General features: G+C 38.1%; 1 protein-coding gene across 1 annotated transcript in view; it reads right to left on the reverse strand.

Moving 5' to 3' along the window:
• The window catches only part of LOC144888245 (cytochrome P450 2C23-like), a 799,004-nt gene that overhangs the window by 463,125 nt on the left and 313,734 nt on the right, over positions 1-22,145 (reverse strand). The window lies entirely within an intron of this gene.

A 22,145-nucleotide genomic window follows, 5' to 3' on the forward strand; every position in this document is an offset into this window, starting at 1 on the left:
AAAAACCACTTTTCGCACTTGTGTTGGTGCAGGAAACCACTTTTGCACTTGTATTAGTGTGGAAAAAACACTTTTTGCATTTGTGATAGTGTTGAAAAACCACTTTTTGCACTTGTGATAGTGTTGAAAAACCACTTTTCGCACTTGTGTTAGTGTTGAAAAACCACTTTTCGCACTTGTGTTGGTGCAGGAAACCACTTTTGCACTTGTATTAGTGTGGAAAAACCACTTTTCGCACTTGTGTTAGTGTTGAAAAACCACTTTTTGCACTTGTGTTAGTGTTGAAAAACCACTTTTCGCACTTGTGTTTGTGCAGGAAACCACTTTTGCACTTGTATTAGTGTGGAAAAAACACTTTTCGCACTTGTGTTAGTGTTGAAAAACCACTTTTTGCACTTGTGTTAGTGTTGAAAAACCACTTTTCGCACTTGTCTTGGTGCAGGAAACCACTTTTGCACTTGTATTAGTGTGGAAAAACCACTTTTGGCACTTGTGTTAGTGTTGAAAAACCACTTTTCGCAATTGTGTTAGTGTTGAAAAACCACTTTTCGCACTTGTGTTAGTGTTGAAAAACCACTTTTCGCACTTCTGTTGGTGCAGGAAACCTCTTTTGCACTTGTATTAGTGTGGAAAAAACACCTTTTGCACTTGTGATAGTGTTGAAAAACCACTTTTTGCACTTGTGATAGTGTTGAAAAACCACTTTTCGCACTTGTGTTAGTGTTGAAAAACCACTTTTCGCACTTGTGTTGGTGCAGGAAACCACTTTTGCACTTGTATTAGTGTGGAAAAACCACTTTTCGCACTTGTGTTAGTGTTGAAAAACCACTTTTCGCACTTGTGATAGTGTTGAAAAACCACTTTTCGCACTTCTGTTGGTGCAGGAAACCTCTTTTGCACTTGTATTAGTGTGGAAAAACCACTTTTCGCAATTGTGTTAGTGTTGAAAAACCACTTTTTGCACTTGTGTTAGTGTTGAAAAACCACTTTTCGCACTTGTGTTAGTGTTGAAAAACCACTTTTTGCACTTGTGTTGGTGCAGGAAACCACTTTTGCACTTCTATTAGTGTGGAAAAACCACTTTTCGCACTTGTGTTAGTGTTGAAAAACCACTTTTCGCACTTGGGTTAGTGTTGAAAAACCACTTTTCGCACTTGTGTTGGTGCAGGAAACCACTTTTGCACTTGTATTAGTGTGGAAAAACCACTTTTCGCACTTGTGTTAGTGTTGAAAAACCACTTTTCGCACTTGTGTTAGTGTTGAAAAACCACTTTTCGCACTTGTGTTTGCGCAGGAAACCACTTTTGCACTTGTATTAGTGTGGAAAAAACACTTTTTGCACTTGTGATAGTGTTGAAAAACCACTTTTCGTACTTGTGTTAGTGTTGAAAAACCACTTTTCGCACTTGTGTTAGTGTTGGAAAACCACTTTTTGCACTTGTGTTGGTGCAGGAAACCACTTTTGCACTTGTATTAGTGTGGAAAAACCACTTTTCGCACTTGTGTTAGTGTTGAAAAACCACTTTTCGCAGTTGTGTTAGTGTTGAAAAACCACTTTTCGCACCTGTGTTGGTGCAGGATACCACTTTTGCACTTGTATTAGTGTGGAAAAAACACTTTTTGCACTTGTGTTAGTGTTGAAAAACCACTTTTTGCACTTGTGATAGTGTTGAAAAACCACTTTTCGCACCTGTGTTGGTGCAGGATACCACTTTTGCACTTGTATTAGTGTGGAAAAAACACTTTTTGCATTTGTGATAGTGTTGAAAAACCACTTTTTGCACTTGTGATAGTGTTGAAAAACCACTTTTCGCACTTGTGTTAGTGTTGAAAAACCACTTTTCGCACTTGTGTTGGTGCAGGAAACCACTTTTGCACTTGTATTAGTGTGGAAAAACCACTTTTCGCACTTGTGTTAGTGTTGAAAAACCACTTTTTGCACTTGTGTTAATGTTGAAAAACCACTTTTCGCACTTGTGTTTGTGCAGGAAACCACTTTTGCACTTGTATTAGTGTGGAAAAAACACTTTTTGCACTTGTGATAGTGTTGAAAAACCACTTTTTGGACTTGTGTTAGTGTTGAAAAACCACTTTTCGCACTTGTGTTAATGTTGAAAAACCACTTTTCGCACTTGTGTTGGTGCAGGAAACCACTTCTGCACTTGTATTAGTGTGGTAAAAACACTTTTTGCACTTGTGATAGTGTTGAAAAACCACTTTTCGCACTTGTGTTAGTGTTGAAAACCCACTATTCGCACTTGTGTTGGTGCAGCAAACCACTTTTGCACTTGTATTAGTGTGGTAAAAACACTTTTTGCACTTGTGATAGTGTTGAAAAACCACTTTTTGCACTTGTGTTAGTGTTGAAAAACCACTTTTCGCACTTGTCTTGGTGCAGGAAACCACTTTTGCACTTGTATTAGTGTGGAAAAACCACTTTTTGCACTTGTGTTAATGTTGAAAAACCACTTTTCGCACTTGTGTTAGTGTTGAAAAACCACTTTTTGCACTTGTGTTGGTGCAGGAAACCACTTTTGCACTTGTATTAGTGTGGAAAAACCACTTTTCGCACTTGTGTTAGTGTTGAAAAACCACTTTTCGCACTTGTGTTAGTGTTGAAAAACCACTTTTCGCACTTGTGTTGGTGCAGGAAACAACTTTTGCACTTGTATTAGTGTGGAAAAAACACTTTTTGCATTTGTGATAGTGTTGAAAAACCACTTTTTGCACTTGTGATAGTGTTGAAAAACCACTTTTCGCACTTGTGTTAGTGTTGAAAAACCACTTTTCGCACTTGTGTTGGTGCAGGAAACCACTTTTGCACTTGTATTAGTGTGGAAAAACCACTTTTCGCACTTGTGTTAGTGTTGAAAAACCACTTTTCGCACTTGTCTTGGTGCAGGAAACCACTTTTGCACTTGTATTAGTGTGGAAAAACCACTTTTGGCACTTGTGTTAGTGTTGAAAAACCACTTTTTGCAATTGTGTTAGTGTTGAAAAACCACTTTTCGCACTTGTGTTAGTGTTGAAAAACCACTTTTCGCACTTCTGTTGGTGCAGGAAGCCTCTTTTGCACTTGTATTAGTGTGGAAAAAACACCTTTTGCACTTGTGATAGTGTTGAAAAACCACTTTTTGCACTTGTGATAGTGTTGAAAAACCACTTTTCGCACTTGTGTTAGTGTTGAAAAACCACTTTTCGCACTTGTGTTGGTGCAGGAAACCACTTTTGCACTTGTATTAGTGTGGAAAAACCACTTTTCGCACTTGTGTTAGTGTTGAAAAACCACTTTTCGCACTTGTGATAGTGTTGAAAAACCACTTTTCGCACTTGTGTTTGTGCAGGAAACCACTTTTGCACTTGTATTAGTGTGGAAAAAACACTTTTTGCACTTGTGATAGTGTTGAAAAACCACTTTTCGTACTTGTGTTAGTGTTGAAAAACCACTTTTCGCACTTGTGTTAGTGTTGAAAAACCACTTTTTGCACTTGTGTTGGTGCAGGAAACCACTTTTGCACTTGTATTAGTGTGGAAAAACCACTTTTCGCACTTGTGTTAGTGTTGAAAAACCACTTTTCGCACTTGTGTTAGTGTTGAAAAACCACTTTTCGCACCTGTGTTGGTGCAGGATACCACTTTTGCACTTGTATTAGTGTGGAAAAACACTTATTGCATTTGTGATAGTGTTGAAAAACCACTTTTTGCATTTGTGATAGTGTTGAAAAACCACTTTTCGAAATGTGTGTTAGTGTTGAAAAACCACTTTTCGCACTTGTGTTGGTGCAGGAAACCACTTTTGCACTTGTATTAGTGTGGAAAAACCACTTTTCGCACTTGTGATAGTGTTGAAAAACCACTTTTCGTACTTGTGTTAGTGTTGAAAAACCACTTTTCGCACTTGTGTTAGTGTTGAAAAACCACTTTTCGCACTTGTGTTGGTGCAGGAAACCACTTTTGCACTTGTATTAGTGTGGAAAAACCACTTTTCGCACATGTGTTAGTGTTGAAAAACCACTTTTTGCACTTGTGTTAGTGTTGAAAAACCACTTTTCGCACTTGTGTTAGTGTTGAAAAACCACTTTTTGCACTTGTGTTGGTGCAGGAAACCACTTTTGCACTTGTATTAGTGTGGAAAAACCACTTTTCGCACTTGTGTTAGTGTTGAAAAACCACTTTTCGCACTTGTGTTAGTGTTGAAAAACCACTTTTCGCACTTGTGTTGGTGCAGGAAACCACTTTTGCACTTGTATTAGTGTGGAAAAAACACTTTTTGCATTTGTGATAGTGTTGAAAAACCACTTTTTGCACTTGTGATAGTGTTGAAAAACCACTTTTCGCACTTGTGTTAGTGTTGAAAAACCACTTTTCGCACTTGTGTTAGTGTTGAAAAACCACTTTTTGCACTTGTGTTAGTGTTGAAAAACCACTTTTTGCACTTGTGTTAGTGTTGAAAAACCACTTTTTGCACTTGTGTTGGTGCAGGAAACCACTTTTGCACTTGTATTAGTGTGGAAAAAACACTTTTCGCACTTGTGTTAGTGTTGAAAAACCACTTTTCGCACTTGTGATAGTGTTGAAAAACCACTTTTCGCACTTCTGTTGGTGCAGGAAACCTCTTTTGCACTTGTATTAGTGTGGAAAAACCACTTTTTGCAATTGTGTTAGTGTTGAAAAACCACTTTTTGCACTTGTGTTGGTGCAGGAAACCACTTTTGCACTTGTATTAGTGTGGAAAAACCACTTTTCGCACTTGTGTTAGTGTTGAAAAACCACTTTTTGCACTTGTGTTAGTGTTGAAAAACCCACTTTTCGCACTTGTGTTTGTGCAGGAAACCACTTTTGCACTTGTATTAGTGTGGAAAAAACACTTTTCGCACTTGTGTTAGTGTTGAAAAACCACTTTTTGCACTTGTGTTAGTGTTGAAAAACCACTTTTCGCACTTGTGTTTGTGCAGGAAACCACTTTTGCACTTGTATTAGTGTGGAAAAACCACTTTTCGCACTTGTGTTAGTGTTGAAAAACCACTTTTTGCACTTGTGTTAGTGTTGAAAAACCACTTTTCGCACTTGTCTTGGTGCAGGAAACCACTTTTGCACTTGTATTAGTGTGGAAAAACCACTTTTGGCATTTGTGTTAGTGTTGAAAAACCACTTTTCGCAATTGTGTTAGTGTTGAAAAACCACTTTTCGCACTTGTGTTAGTGTTGAAAAACCACTTTTCGCACTTCTGTTGGTGCAGGAAACCTCTTTTGCACTTGTATTAGTGTGGAAAAAACACCTTTTGCACTTGTGATAGTGTTGAAAAACCACTTTTTGCACTTGTGATAGTGTTGAAAAACCACTTTTCGCACTTGTGTTAGTGTTGAAAAACCACTTTTCGCACTTGTGTTGGTGCAGGAAACCACTTTTTGCACTTGTGATAGTGTTGAAAAACCACTTTTCGCACTTGTGTTAGTGTGGAAAAACCACTTTTCGCACTTGTGTTAGTGTTGAAAAACCACTTTTCGCACTTGTGATAGTGTTGAAAAACCACTTTTCGCACTTCTGTTGGTGCAGGAAACCTCTTTTGCACTTGTATTAGTGTGGAAAAACCACTTTTTGCAATTGTGTTAGTGTTGAAAAACCACTTTTTGCACTTGTGTTAGTGTTGAAAAACCACTTTTCGCACTTGTGTTAGTGTTGAAAAACCACTTTTTGCACTTGTGTTGGTGCAGGAAACCACTTTTGCACTTGTATTAGTGTGGAAAAACCACTTTTCGCACTTGTGTTAGTGTTGAAAAACCACTTTTCGCACTTGGGTTAGTGTTGAAAAACCACTTTTCGCACTTGTGTTGGTGCAGGAAACCACTTTTGCACTTGTATTAGTGTGGAAAAACCACTTTTCGCACTTGTGTTAGTGTTGAAAAACCACTTTTCGCACTTGTGTTAGTGTTGAAAAACCACTTTTCGCACTTGTGTTTGCGCAGGAAACCACTTTTGCACTTGTATTAGTGTGGAAAAAACACTTTTTGCACTTGTGATAGTGTTGAAAAACCACTTTTCGTACTTGTGTTAGTGTTGAAAAACCACTTTTCGCACTTGTGTTAGTGTTGAAAAACCACTTTTTGCACTTGTGTTGGTGCAGGAAACCACTTTTGCACTTGTATTAGTGTGGAAAAACCACTTTTCGCACTTGTGTTAGTGTTGAAAAACCACTTTTCGCAGTTGTGTTAGTGTTGAAAAACCACTTTTCGCACCTGTGTTGGTGCAGGATACCACTTTTGCACTTGTATTAGTGTGGAAAAAACACTTTTTGCATTTGTGATAGTGTTGAAAAACCACTTTTTGCACTTGTGGTAGTGTTGAAAAACCACTTTTCGCACTTGTGTTAGTGTTGAAAAACCACTTTTCGCACTTGTGTTGGTGCAGGAAACCAATTTTGCACTTGTATTAGTGTGGAAAAACCACTTTTCGCACTTGTGTTAGTGTTGAAAAACCACTTTTTGCACTTGTGTTAATGTTGAAAAACCACTTTTCGCACTTGTGTTTGTGCAGGAAACCACTTTTGCACTTGTATTAGTGTGGAAAAAACACTTTTTGCACTTGTGATAGTGTTGAAAAACCACTTTTTGCACTTGTGTTAGTGTTGAAAAACCACTTTTCGCACTTGTGTTAATGTTGAAAAACCACTTTTCGCACTTGTGTTGGTGCAGGAAACCACTTTTGCACTTGTATTAGTGTGGTAAAAACACTTTTTGCACTTGTGATAGTGTTGAAAAACCACTTTTCGCACTTGTGTTGGTGTTGAAAACCCACTATTCGCACTTGTGTTGGTGCAGCAAACCACTTTTGCACTTGTATTAGTGTGGTAAAAACACTTTTTGCACTTGTGATAGTGTTGAAAAACCACTTTTTGCACTTGTGTTAGTGTTGAAAAACCACTTTTCGCACTTGTCTTGGTGCAGGAAACCACTTTTGCACTTGTATTAGTGTGGAAAAACCACTTTTTGCACTTGTGTGTTAATGTTGAAAAACCACTTTTCGCACTTGGGTTAGTGTTGAAAAACCACTTTTCGCACTTGTGTTGGTGCAGGAAACCACTTTTGCACTTGTATTAGTGTGGAAAAACCACTTTTCGCACTTGTGTTATTGTTGAAAAACCACTTTTCGCACTTGTGTTAGTGTTGAAAAACCACTTTTCGCACTTGTGTTTGCGCAGGAAACCACTTTTGCACTTGTATTAGTGTGGAAAAAACACTTTTTGCACTTGTGATAGTGTTGAAAAACCACTTTTCGTACTTGTGTTAGTGTTGAAAAACCACTTTTCGCACTTGTGTTAGTGTTGAAAAACCACTTTTTGCACTTGTGTTGGTGCAGGAAACCACTTTTGCACTTGTATTAGTGTGGAAAAACCACTTTTCGCACTTGTGTTAGTGTTGAAAAACCACTTTTCGCAGTTGTGTTAGTGTTGAAAAACCACTTTTCGCACCTGTGTTGGTGCAGGATACCACTTTTGCACTTGTATTAGTGTGGAAAAAACACTTTTTGCATTTGTGATAGTGTTGAAAAACCACTTTTTGCACTTGTGATAGTGTTGAAAAACCACTTTTCGCACTTGTGTTAGTGTTGAAAAACCACTTTTCGCACTTGTGTTGGTGCAGGAAACCACTTTTGCACTTGTATTAGTGTGGAAAAACCACTTTTCGCACTTGTGTTAGTGTTGAAAAACCACTTTTTGCACTTGTGTTAATGTTGAAAAACCACTTTTCGCACTTGTGTTTGTGCAGGAAACCACTTTTGCACTTGTATTAGTGTGGAAAAAACACTTTTTGCACTTGTGATAGTGTTGAAAAACCACTTTTTGCACTTGTGTTAGTGTTGAAAAACCACTTTTCGCACTTGTGTTAATGTTGAAAAACCACTTTTCGCACTTGTGTTGGTGCAGGAAACCACTTTTGCACTTGTATTAGTGTGGTAAAAACACTTTTTGCACTTGTGATAGTGTTGAAAAACCACTTTTCGCACTTGTGTTAGTGTTGAAAACCCACTATTCGCACTTGTGTTGGTGCAGCAAACCACTTTTGCACTTGTATTAGTGTGGTAAAAACACTTTTTGCACTTGTGATAGTGTTGAAAAACCACTTTTTGCACTTGTGTTAGTGTTGAAAAACCACTTTTCGCACTTGTCTTGGTGCAGGAAACCACTTTTGCACTTGTATTAGTGTGGAAAAACCACTTTTTGCACTTGTGTTAATGTTGAAAAACCACTTTTCGCACTTGTGTTAGTGTTGAAAAACCACTTTTTGCACTTGTGTTGGTGCAGGAAACCACTTTTGCACTTGTATTAGTGTGGAAAAACCACTTTTCGCACTTGTGTTAGTGTTGAAAAACCACTTTTCGCACTTGTGTTAGTGTTGAAAAACCACTTTTCGCACTTGTGTTGGTGCAGGAAACCACTTTTGCACTTGTATTAGTGTGGAAAAAACACTTTTTGCATTTGTGATAGTGTTGAAAAACCACTTTTTGCACTTGTGATAGTGTTGAAAAACCACTTTTCGCACTTGTGTTAGTGTTGAAAAACCACTTTTCGCACTTGTGTTGGTGCAGGAAACCACTTTTGCACTTGTATTAGTGTGGAAAAACCACTTTTCGCACTTGTGTTAGTGTTGAAAAACCACTTTTTGCACTTGTGTTAGTGTTGAAAAACCACTTTTCGCACTTGTGTTTGTGCAGGAAACCACTTTTGCACTTGTATTAGTGTGGAAAAAACACTTTTCGCACTTGTGTTAGTGTTGAAAAACCACTTTTTGCACTTGTGTTAGTGTTGAAAAACCACTTTTCGCACTTGTCTTGGTGCAGGAAACCACTTTTGCACTTGTATTAGTGTGAAAAAACCACTTTTGGCACTTGTGTTAGTGTTGAAAAACCACTTTTTGCAATTGTGTTAGTGTTGAAAAACCACTTTTCGCACTTGTGTTAGTGTTGAAAAACCACTTTTCGCACTTCTGTTGGTGCAGGAAGCCTCTTTTGCACTTGTATTAGTGTGGAAAAAACACCTTTTGCACTTGTGATAGTGTTGAAAAACCACTTTTTGCACTTGTGATAGTGTTGAAAAACCACTTTTCGCACTTGTGTTAGTGTTGAAAAACCACTTTTCGCACTTGTGTTGGTGCAGGAAACCACTTTTGCACTTGTATTAGTGTGGAAAAACCACTTTTCGCACTTGTGTTAGTGTTGAAAAACCACTTTTCGCACTTGTGATAGTGTTGAAAAACCACTTTTCGCACTTGTGTTTGTGCAGGAAACCACTTTTGCACTTGTATTAGTGTGGAAAAAACACTTTTTGCACTTGTGGTAGTGTTGAAAAACCACTTTTCGTACTTGTGTTAGTGTTGAAAAACCACTTTTCGCACTTGTGTTAGTGTTGAAAAACCACTTTTTGCACTTGTGTTGGTGCAGGAAACCACTTTTGCACTTGTATTAGTGTGGAAAAACCACTTTTCGCACTTGTGTTAGTGTTGAAAAACCACTTTCGCACTTGTGTTAGTGTTGAAAAACCACTTTTCGCACCTGTGTTGGTGCAGGATACCACTTTTGCACTTGTATTAGTGTGGAAAAAACACTTTTTGCATTTGTGATAGTGTTGAAAAACCACTTTTTGCATTTGTGATAGTGTTGAAAAACCACTTTTCGAAATGTGTGTTAGTGTTGAAAAACCACTTTTCGCACTTGTGTTGGTGCAGGAACCACTTTTGCACTTGTATTAGTGTGGAAAAACCACTTTTCGCACTTGTGATAGTGTTGAAAACCACTTTTCGTACTTGTGTTAGTGTTGAAAAACCACTTTTCGCACTTGTGTTAGTGTTGAAAAACCACTTTTCGCACTTGTGTTGGTGCAGGAAACCACTTTTGCACTTGTATTAGTGTGGAAAAACCACTTTTCGCACATGTGTTAGTGTTGAAAAACCACTTTTTGCACTTGTGTTAGTGTTGAAAAACCACTTTTCGCACTTGTGTTAGTGTTGAAAAACCACTTTTTGCACTTGTGTTGGTGCAGGAAACCACTTTTGCACTTGTATTAGTGTGGAAAAACCACTTTTCGCACTTGTGTTAGTGTTGAAAAACCACTTTTCGCACTTGTGTTAGTGTTGAAAAACCACTTTTCGCACTTGTGTTGGTGCAGGAAACCACTTTTGCACTTGTATTAGTGTGGAAAAAACACTTTTTGCATTTGTGATAGTGTTGAAAAACCACTTTTTGCACTTGTGATAGTGTTGAAAAACCACTTTTCGCACTTGTGTTAGTGTTGAAAAACCACTTTTCGCACTTGTGTTGGTGCAGGAAACCACTTTTGCACTTGTATTAGTGTGGAAAAACCACTTTTCGCACTTGTGTTAGTGTTGAAAAACCACTTTTTGCACTTGTGTTAGTGTTGAAAAACCCACTTTTCGCACTTGTGTTTGTACAGGAAACCACTTTTGCACTTGTATTAGTGTGGAAAAAACACTTTTCGCACTTGTGTTAGTGTTGAAAAACCACTTTTTGCACTTGTGTTAGTGTTGAAAAACCACTTTTCGCACTTGTGTTTGTGCAGGAAACCACTTTTGCACTTGTATTAGTGTGGAAAAAACACTTTTCGCACTTGTGTTAGTGTTGAAAAACCACTTTTTGCACTTGTGTTAGTGTTGAAAAACCACTTTTCGCACTTGTCTTGGTGCAGGAAACCACTTTTGCACTTGTATTAGTGTGGAAAAACCACTTTTGGCACTTGTGTTAGTGTTGAAAAACCACTTTTCGCAATTGTGTTAGTGTTGAAAAACCACTTTTCGCACTTGTGTTAGTGTTGAAAAACCACTTTTCGCACTTCTGTTGGTGCAGGAAACCTCTTTTGCACTTGTATTAGTGTGGAAAAAACACCTTTTGCACTTGTGATAGTGTTGAAAAACCACTTTTTGCACTTGTGATAGTGTTGAAAAACCACTTTTCGTACTTGTGTTAGTGTTGAAAAACCACTTTTCGCACTTGTGTTAGTGTTGAAAAACCACTTTTCGCACTTGTGTTGGTGCAGGAAACCACTTTTGCACTTGTATTAGTGTGGAAAAACCACTTTTCGCACATGTGTTAGTGTTGAAAAACCACTTTTTGCACTTGTGTTAGTGTTGAAAAACCACTTTTCGCACTTGTGTTAGTGTTGAAAAACCACTTTTTGCACTTGTGTTGGTGCAGGAAACCACTTTTGCACTTGTATTAGTGTGGAAAAACCACTTTTCGCACTTGTGTTAGTGTTGAAAAACCACTTTTCGCACTTGTGTTAGTGTTGAAAAACCACTTTTCGCACTTGTGTTGGTGCAGGAAACCACTTTTGCACTTGTATTAGTGTGGAAAAAACACTTTTTGCATTTGTGATAGTGTTGAAAAACCACTTTTTGCACTTGTGATAGTGTTGAAAAACCACTTTTCGCACTTGTGTTAGTGTTGAAAAACCACTTTTCGCACTTGTGTTGGTGCAGGAAACCACTTTTGCACTTGTATTAGTGTGGAAAAACCACTTTTCGCACTTGTGTTAGTGTTGAAAAACCACTTTTTGCACTTGTGTTAGTGTTGAAAAACCCACTTTTCGCACTTGTGTTTGTACAGGAAACCACTTTTGCACTTGTATTAGTGTGGAAAAAACACTTTTCGCACTTGTGTTAGTGTTGAAAAACCACTTTTTGCACTTGTGTTAGTGTTGAAAAACCACTTTTCGCACTTGTGTTTGTGCAGGAAACCACTTTTGCACTTGTATTAGTGTGGAAAAAACACTTTTCGCACTTGTGTTAGTGTTGAAAAACCACTTTTTGCACTTGTGTTAGTGTTGAAAAACCACTTTTCGCACTTGTCTTGGTGCAGGAAACCACTTTTGCACTTGTATTAGTGTGGAAAAACCACTTTTGGCACTTGTGTTAGTGTTGAAAAACCACTTTTCGCAATTGTGTTAGTGTTGAAAAACCACTTTTCGCACTTGTGTTAGTGTTGAAAAACCACTTTTCGCACTTCTGTTGGTGCAGGAAACCTCTTTTGCACTTGTATTAGTGTGGAAAAAACACCTTTTGCACTTGTGATAGTGTTGAAAAACCACTTTTTGCACTTGTGATAGTGTTGAAAAACCACTTTTCGCTCTTGTGTTAGTGTTGAAAAACCACTTTTCGCACTTGTGTTGGTGCAGGAAACCACTTTTGCACTTGTATTAGTGTGGAAAAACCACTTTTCGCACTTGTGTTAGTGTTGAAAAACCACTTTTCGCACTTGTGATAGTGTTGAAAAACCACTTTTCGCACTTCTGTTGGTGCAGGAAACCTCTTTTGCACTTGTATTAGTGTGGAAAAACCACTTTTTGCAATTGTGTTAGTGTTGAAAAACCACTTTTTGCACTTGTGTTAGTGTTGAAAAACCACTTTTCGCACTTGTGTTAGTGTTGAAAAACCACTTTTTGCACTTGTGTTGGTGCAGGAAACCACTTTTGCACTTGTATTAGTGTGGAAAAACCACTTTTCGCACTTGTGTTAGTGTTGAAAAACCACTTTTCGCACTTGGGTTAGTGTTGAAAAACCACTTTTCGCACTTGTGTTGGTGCAGGAAACCACTTTTGCACTTGTATTAGTGTGGAAAAACCACTTTTCGCACTTGTGTTAGTGTTGAAAAACCACTTTTCGCACTTGTGTTAGTGTTGAAAAACCACTTTTCGCACTTGTGTTTGCGCAGGAAACCACTTTTGCACTTGTATTAGTGTGGAAAAAACACTTTTTGCACTTGTGATAGTGTTGAAAAACCACTTTTCGTACTTGTGTTAGTGTTGAAAAACCACTTTTCGCACTTGTGTTAGTGTTGAAAAACCACTTTTTGCACTTGTGTTGGTGCAGGAAACCACTTTTGCACTTGTATTAATGTGGAAAAACCACTTTTCGCACTTGTGTTTGCGCAGGAAACCACTTTTGCACTTGTATTAGTGTGGAAAAAACACTTTTTGCACTTGTGATAGTGTTGAAAAACCACTTTTCGTACTTGTGTTAGTGTTGAAAAACCACTTTTCGCACTTGTGTTAGTGTTGAAAAACCACTTTTTGCACTTGTGTTGGTGCAGGAAACCACTTTTGCACTTGTATTAGTGTGGAAAAACCACTTTTCGCACTTGTGTTAGTGTTGAAAAACCACTTTTCGCAGTTGTGTTAGTGTTGAAAAACCACTTTTCGCACCTGTGTTGGTGCAGGATACCACTTTTGCACTTGTATTAGTGTGGAAAAAACACTTTTTGCATTTGTGATAGTGTTGAAAAACCACTTTTTGCACTTGTGATAGTGTTGAAAAACCACTTTTCGCACTTGTGTTAGTGTTGAAAAACCACTTTTCGCACTTGTGTTGGTGCAGGAAACCACTTTTGCACTTGTATTAGTGTGGAAAAACCACTTTTCGCACTTGTGTTAGTGTTGAAAAACCACTTTTCGCACTTGTGTTAGTGTTGAAAAACCACTTTTCGCACTTGTGTTTGCGCAGGAAACCACTTTTGCACTTGTATTAGTGTGGAAAAAACACTTTTTGCACTTGTGATAGTGTTGAAAAACCACTTTTCGTACTTGTGTTAGTGTTGAAAAACCACTTTTCGCACTTGTGTTAGTGTTGAAAAACCACTTTTTGCACTTGTGTTGGTGCAGGAAACCACTTTTGCACTTGTATTAGTGTGGAAAAACCACTTTTCGCACTTGTGTTAGTGTTGAAAAACCACTTTTCGCAGTTGTGTTAGTGTTGAAAAACCACTTTTCGCACCTGTGTTGGTGCAGGATACCACTTTTGCACTTGTATTAGTGTGGAAAAAACACTTTTTGCATTTGTGATAGTGTTGAAAAACCACTTTTTGCACTTGTGGTAGTGTTGAAAAACCACTTTTCGCACTTGTGTTAGTGTTGAAAAACCACTTTTCGCACTTGTGTTGGTGCAGGAAACCACTTTTGCACTTGTATTAGTGTGGAAAAACCACTTTTCGCACTTGTGTTAGTGTTGAAAAACCACTTTTTGCACTTGTGTTAATGTTGAAAAACCACTTTTCGCACTTGTGTTTGTGCAGGAAACCACTTTTGCACTTGTATTAGTGTGGAAAAAACACTTTTTGCACTTGTGATAGTGTTGAAAAACCACTTTTTGCACTTGTGTTAGTGTTGAAAAACCACTTTTCGCACTTGTGTTAATGTTGAAAAACCACTTTTCGCACTTGTGTTGGTGCAGGAAACCACTTTTGCACTTGTATTAGTGTGGTAAAAACACTTTTTGCACTTGTGATAGTGTTGAAAAACCACTTTTCGCACTTGTGTTGGTGTTGAAAACCCACTATTCGCACTTGTGTTGGTGCAGCAAACCACTTTTGCACTTGTATTAGTGTGGTAAAAACACTTTTTGCACTTGTGATAGTGTTGAAAAACCACTTTTTGCACTTGTGTTAGTGTTGAAAAACCACTTTTCGCACTTGTCTTGGTGCAGGAAACCACTTTTGCACTTGTATTAGTGTGGAAAAACCACTTTTTGCACTTGTGTGTTAATGTTGAAAAACCACTTTTCGCACTTGGGTTAGTGTTGAAAAACCACTTTTCGCACTTGTGTTGGTGCAGGAAACCACTTTTGCACTTGTATTAGTGTGGAAAAACCACTTTTCGCACTTGTGTTATTGTTGAAAAACCACTTTTCGCACTTGTGTTAGTGTTGAAAAACCACTTTTCGCACTTGTGTTTGCGCAGGAAACCACTTTTGCACTTGTATTAGTGTGGAAAAAACACTTTTTGCACTTGTGATAGTGTTGAAAAACCACTTTTCGTACTTGTGTTAGTGTTGAAAAACCACTTTTCGCACTTGTGTTAGTGTTGAAAAACCACTTTTTGCACTTGTGTTGGTGCAGGAAACCACTTTTGCACTTGTATTAGTGTGGAAAAACCACTTTTCGCACTTGTGTTAGTGTTGAAAAACCACTTTTCGCAGTTGTGTTAGTGTTGAAAAACCACTTTTCGCACCTGTGTTGGTGCAGGAAACCACTTTTGCACTTGTATTAGTGTGGAAAAAACACTTTTTGCATTTGTGATAGTGTTGAAAAACCACTTTTTGCACTTGTGATAGTGTTGAAAAACCACTTTTCGCACTTGTGTTAGTGTTGAAAAACCACTTTTCGCACTTGTGTTGGTGCAGGAAACCACTTTTGCACTTGTATTAGTGTGGAAAAACCACTTTTCGCACTTGTGTTAGTGTTGAAAAACCACTTTTTGCACTTGTGTTAGTGTTGAAAAACCCACTTTTCGCACTTGTGTTTGTACAGGAAACCACTTTTGCACTTGTATTAGTGTGGAAAAAACACTTTTCGCACTTGTGTTAGTGTTGAAAAACCACTTTTTGCACTTGTGTTAGTGTTGAAAAACCACTTTTCGCACTTGTGTTTGTGCAGGAAACCACTTTTGCACTTGTATTAGTGTGGAAAAAACACTTTTCGCACTTGTGTTAGTGTTGAAAAACCACTTTTTGCACTTGTGTTAGTGTTGAAAAACCACTTTTCGCACTTGTCTTGGTGCAGGAAACCACTTTTGCACTTGTATTAGTGTGGAAAAACCACTTTTGGCACTTGTGTTAGTGTTGAAAAACCACTTTTCGCAATTGTGTTAGTGTTGAAAAACCACTTTTCGCACTTGTGTTAGTGTTGAAAAACCACTTTTCGCACTTCTGTTGGTGCAGGAAACCTCTTTTGCACTTGTATTAGTGTGGAAAAAACACCTTTTGCACTTGTGATAGTGTTGAAAAACCACTTTTTGCACTTGTGATAGTGTTGAAAAACCACTTTTCGCTCTTGTGTTAGTGTTGAAAAACCACTTTTCGCACTTGTGTTGGTGCAGGAAACCACTTTTGCACTTGTATTAGTGTGGAAAAACCACTTTTCGCACTTGTGTTAGTGTTGAAAAACCACTTTTCGCACTTGTGATAGTGTTGAAAAACCACTTTTCGCACTTCTGTTGGTGCAGGAAACCTCTTTTGCACTTGTATTAGTGTGGAAAAACCACTTTTTGCAATTGTGTTAGTGTTGAAAAACCACTTTTTGCACTTGTGTTAGTGTTGAAAAACCACTTTTCGCACTTGTGTTAGTGTTGAAAAACCACTTTTTGCACTTGTGTTGGTGCAGGAAACCACTTTTGCACTTGTATTAGTGTGGAAAAACCACTTTTCGCACTTGTGTTAGTGTTGAAAAACCACTTTTCGCACTTGGGTTAGTGTTGAAAAACCACTTTTCGCACTTGTGTTGGTGCAGGAAACCACTTTTGCACTTGTATTAGTGTGGAAAAACCACTTTTCGCACTTGTGTTAGTGTTGAAAAACCACTTTTCGCACTTGTGTTAGTGTTGAAAAACCACTTTTCGCACTTGTGTTTGCGCAGGAAACCACTTTTGCACTTGTATTAGTGTGGAAAAAACACTTTTTGCACTTGTGATAGTGTTGAAAAACCACTTTTCGTACTTGTGTTAGTGTTGAAAAACCACTTTTCGCACTTGTGTTAGTGTTGAAAAACCACTTTTTGCACTTGTGTTGGTGCAGGAAACCACTTTTGCACTTGTATTAATGTGGAAAAACCACTTTTCGCACTTGTGTTTGCGCAGGAAACCACTTTTGCACTTGTATTAGTGTGGAAAAAACACTTTTTGCACTTGTGATAGTGTTGAAAAACCACTTTTCGTACTTGTGTTAGTGTTGAAAAACCACTTTTCGCACTTGTGTTAGTGTTGAAAAACCACTTTTTGCACTTGTGTTGGTGCAGGAAACCACTTTTGCACTTGTATTAGTGTGGAAAAACCACTTTTCGCACTTGTGTTAGTGTTGAAAAACCACTTTTCGCAGTTGTGTTAGTGTTGAAAAACCACTTTTCGCACCTGTGTTGGTGCAGGATACCACTTTTGCACTTGTATTAGTGTGGAAAAAACACTTTTTGCATTTGTGATAGTGTTGAAAAACCACTTTTTGCACTTGTGATAGTGTTGAAAAACCACTTTTCGCACTTGTGTTAGTGTTGAAAAACCACTTTTCGCACTTGTGTTGGTGCAGGAAACCACTTTTGCACTTGTATTAGTGTGGAAAAACCACTTTTCGCACTTGTGTTAGTGTTGAAAAACCACTTTTCGCACTTGTGTTAGTGTTGAAAAACCACTTTTCGCACTTGTGTTTGCGCAGGAAACCACTTTTGCACTTGTATTAGTGTGGAAAAAACACTTTTTGCACTTGTGATAGTGTTGAAAAACCACTTTTCGTACTTGTGTTAGTGTTGAAAAACCACTTTTCGCACTTGTGTTAGTGTTGAAAAACCACTTTTTGCACTTGTGTTGGTGCAGGAAACCACTTTTGCACTTGTATTAGTGTGGAAAAACCACTTTTCGCACTTGTGTTAGTGTTGAAAAACCACTTTTCGCAGTTGTGTTAGTGTTGAAAAACCACTTTTCGCACCTGTGTTGGTGCAGGATACCACTTTTGCACTTGTATTAGTGTGGAAAAAACACTTTTTGCATTTGTGATAGTGTTGAAAAACCACTTTTTGCACTTGTGGTAGTGTTGAAAAACCACTTTTCGCACTTGTGTTAGTGTTGAAAAACCACTTTTCGCACTTGTGTTGGTGCAGGAAACCACTTTTGCACTTGTATTAGTGTGGAAAAACCACTTTTCGCACTTGTGTTAGTGTTGAAAAACCACTTTTTGCACTTGTGTTAATGTTGAAAAACCACTTTTCGCACTTGTGTTTGTGCAGGAAACCACTTTTGCACTTGTATTAGTGTGGAAAAAACACTTTTTGCACTTGTGATAGTGTTGAAAAACCACTTTTTGCACTTGTGTTAGTGTTGAAAAACCACTTTTCGCACTTGTGTTAATGTTGAAAAACCACTTTTCGCACTTGTGTTGGTGCAGGAAACCACTTTTGCACTTGTATTAGTGTGGTAAAAACACTTTTTGCACTTGTGATAGTGTTGAAAAACCACTTTTCGCACTTGTGTTGGTGTTGAAAACCCACTATTCGCACTTGTGTTGGTGCAGCAAACCACTTTTGCACTTGTATTAGTGTGGTAAAAACACTTTTTGCACTTGTGATAGTGTTGAAAAACCACTTTTTGCACTTGTGTTAGTGTTGAAAAACCACTTTTCGCACTTGTCTTGGTGCAGGAAACCACTTTTGCACTTGTATTAGTGTGGAAAAACCACTTTTTGCACTTGTGTGTTAATGTTGAAAAACCACTTTTCGCACTTGGGTTAGTGTTGAAAAACCACTTTTCGCACTTGTGTTGGTGCAGGAAACCACTTTTGCACTTGTATTAGTGTGGAAAAACCACTTTTCGCACTTGTGTTATTGTTGAAAAACCACTTTTCGCACTTGTGTTAGTGTTGAAAAACCACTTTTCGCACTTGTGTTTGCGCAGGAAACCACTTTTGCACTTGTATTAGTGTGGAAAAAACACTTTTTGCACTTGTGATAGTGTTGAAAAACCACTTTTCGTACTTGTGTTAGTGTTGAAAAACCACTTTTCGCACTTGTGTTAGTGTTGAAAAACCACTTTTTGCACTTGTGTTGGTGCAGGAAACCACTTTTGCACTTGTATTAGTGTGGAAAAACCACTTTTCGCACTTGTGTTAGTGTTGAAAAACCACTTTTCGCAGTTGTGTTAGTGTTGAAAAACCATTTTTCGCACCTGTGTTGGTGCAGGATACCACTTTTGCACTTGTATTAGTGTGGAAAAAACACTTTTTGCATTTGTGATAGTGTTGAAAAACCACTTTTTGCACTTGTGATAGTGTTGAAAAACCACTTTTCGCACTTGTGTTAGTGTTGAAAAACCACTTTTCGCACTTGTGTTGGTGCAGGAAACCACTTTTGCACTTGTATTAGTGTGGAAAAACCACTTTTCGCACTTGTGTTAGTGTTGAAAAACCACTTTTTGCACTTGTGTTAATGTTGAAAAACCACTTTTCGCACTTGTGTTTGTGCAGGAAACCACTTTTGCACTTGTATTAGTGTGGAAAAAACACTTTTTGCACTTGTGATAGTGTTGAAAAACCACTTTTTGCACTTGTGTTAGTGTTGAAAAACCACTTTTCGCACTTGTGTTAATGTTGAAAAACCACTTTTCGCACTTGTGTTGGTGCAGGAAACCACTTTTGCACTTGTATTAGTGTGGTAAAAACACTTTTTGCACTTGTGATAGTGTTGAAAAACCACTTTTCGCACTTGTGTTAGTGTTGAAAACCCACTATTCGCACTTGTGTTGGTGCAGCAAACCACTTTTGCACTTGTATTAGTGTGGTAAAAACACTTTTTGCACTTGTGATAGTGTTGAAAAACCACTTTTTGCACTTGTGTTAGTGTTGAAAAACCACTTTTCGCACTTGTCTTGGTGCAGGAAACCACTTTTGCACTTGTATTAGTGTGGAAAAACCACTTTTCGCACTTGTGTTAGTGTTGAAAAACCACTTTTCGCACTTGTGTTAGTGTTGAAAAACCACTTTTCGCACCTGTGTTGGTGCAGGATACCACTTTTGCACTTGTATTAGTGTGGAAAAAACACTTATTGCATTTGTGATAGTGTTGAAAAACCACTTTTTGCATTTGTGATAGTGTTGAAAAACCACTTTTCGAAATGTGTGTTAGTGTTGAAAAACCACTTTTCGCACTTGTGTTGGTGCAGGAAACCACTTTTGCACTTGTATTAGTGTGGAAAAACCACTTTTCGCACTTGTGATAGTGTTGAAAAACCACTTTTCGTACTTGTGTTAGTGTTGAAAAACCACTTTTCGCACTTGTGTTAGTGTTGAAAAACCACTTTTCGCACTTGTGTTGGTGCAGGAAACCACTTTTGCACTTGTATTAGTGTGGAAAAACCACTTTTCGCACATGTGTTAGTGTTGAAAAACCACTTTTTGCACTTGTGTTAGTGTTGAAAAACCACTTTTCGCACTTGTGTTAGTGTTGAAAAACCACTTTTTGCACTTGTGTTGGTGCAGGAAACCACTTTTGCACTTGTATTAGTGTGGAAAAACCACTTTTCGCACTTGTGTTAGTGTTGAAAAACCACTTTTCGCACTTGTGTTAGTGTTGAAAAACCACTTTTCGCACTTGTGTTGGTGCAGGAAACCACTTTTGCACTTGTATTAGTGTGGAAAAAACACTTTTTGCATTTGTGATAGTGTTGAAAAACCACTTTTTGCACTTGTGATAGTGTTGAAAAACCACTTTTCGCACTTGTGTTAGTGTTGAAAAACCACTTTTCGCACTTGTGTTAGTGTTGAAAAACCACTTTTTGCACTTGTGTTAGTGTTGAAAAACCACTTTTTGCACTTGTGTTAGTGTTGAAAAACCACTTTTTGCACTTGTGTTGGTGCAGGAAACCACTTTTGCACTTGTATTAGTGTGGAAAAAACACTTTTCGCACTTGTGTTAGTGTTGAAAAACCACTTTTCGCACTTGTGATAGTGTTGAAAAACCACTTTTCGCACTTCTGTTGGTGCAGGAAACCTCTTTTGCACTTGTATTAGTGTGGAAAAACCACTTTTTGCAATTGTGTTAGTGTTGAAAAACCACTTTTTGCACTTGTGTTGGTGCAGGAAACCACTTTTGCACTTGTATTAGTGTGGAAAAACCACTTTTCGCACTTGTGTTAGTGTTGAAAAACCACTTTTTGCACTTGTGTTAGTGTTGAAAAACCCACTTTTCGCACTTGTGTTTGTGCAGGAAACCACTTTTGCACTTGTATTAGTGTGGAAAAAACACTTTTCGCACTTGTGTTAGTGTTGAAAAACCACTTTTTGCACTTGTGTTAGTGTTGAAAAACCACTTTTCGCACTTGTGTTTGTGCAGGAAACCACTTTTGCACTTGTATTAGTGTGGAAAAACCACTTTTCGCACTTGTGTTAGTGTTGAAAAACCACTTTTTGCACTTGTGTTAGTGTTGAAAAACCACTTTTCGCACTTGTCTTGGTGCAGGAAACCACTTTTGCACTTGTATTAGTGTGGAAAAACCACTTTTGGCATTTGTGTTAGTGTTGAAAAACCACTTTTCGCAATTGTGTTAGTGTTGAAAAACCACTTTTCGCACTTGTGTTAGTGTTGAAAAACCACTTTTCGCACTTCTGTTGGTGCAGGAAACCTCTTTTGCACTTGTATTAGTGTGGAAAAAACACCTTTTGCACTTGTGATAGTGTTGAAAAACCACTTTTTGCACTTGTGATAGTGTTGAAAAACCACTTTTCGCACTTGTGTTAGTGTTGAAAAACCACTTTTCGCACTTGTGTTGGTGCAGGAAACCACTTTTTGCACTTGTGATAGTGTTGAAAAACCACTTTTCGCACTTGTGTTAGTGTGGAAAAACCACTTTTCGCACTTGTGTTAGTGTTGAAAAACCACTTTTCGCACTTGTGATAGTGTTGAAAAACCACTTTTCGCACTTCTGTTGGTGCAGGAAACCTCTTTTGCACTTGTATTAGTGTGGAAAAACCACTTTTTGCAATTGTGTTAGTGTTGAAAAACCACTTTTTGCACTTGTGTTAGTGTTGAAAAACCACTTTTCGCACTTGTGTTAGTGTTGAAAAACCACTTTTTGCACTTGTGTTGGTGCAGGAAACCACTTTTGCACTTGTATTAGTGTGGAAAAACCACTTTTCGCACTTGTGTTAGTGTTGAAAAACCACTTTTCGCACTTGGGTTAGTGTTGAAAAACCACTTTTCGCACTTGTGTTGGTGCAGGAAACCACTTTTGCACTTGTATTAGTGTGGAAAAACCACTTTTCGCACTTGTGTTAGTGTTGAAAAACCACTTTTCGCACTTGTGTTAGTGTTGAAAAACCACTTTTCGCACTTGTGTTTGCGCAGGAAACCACTTTTGCACTTGTATTAGTGTGGAAAAAACACTTTTTGCACTTGTGATAGTGTTGAAAAACCACTTTTCGTACTTGTGTTAGTGTTGAAAAACCACTTTTCGCACTTGTGTTAGTGTTGAAAAACCACTTTTTGCACTTGTGTTGGTGCAGGAAACCACTTTTGCACTTGTATTAGTGTGGAAAAACCACTTTTCGCACTTGTGTTAGTGTTGAAAAACCACTTTTCGCAGTTGTGTTAGTGTTGAAAAACCACTTTTCGCA

Source organism: Myxine glutinosa, chromosome 10 (genome assembly GCF_964187855.1).
Source record: "Myxine glutinosa chromosome 10, kmMyxGlut1.1, whole genome shotgun sequence".
In the NCBI taxonomy this organism is placed as follows: Eukaryota; Metazoa; Chordata; class Myxini; order Myxiniformes; family Myxinidae; genus Myxine; species Myxine glutinosa.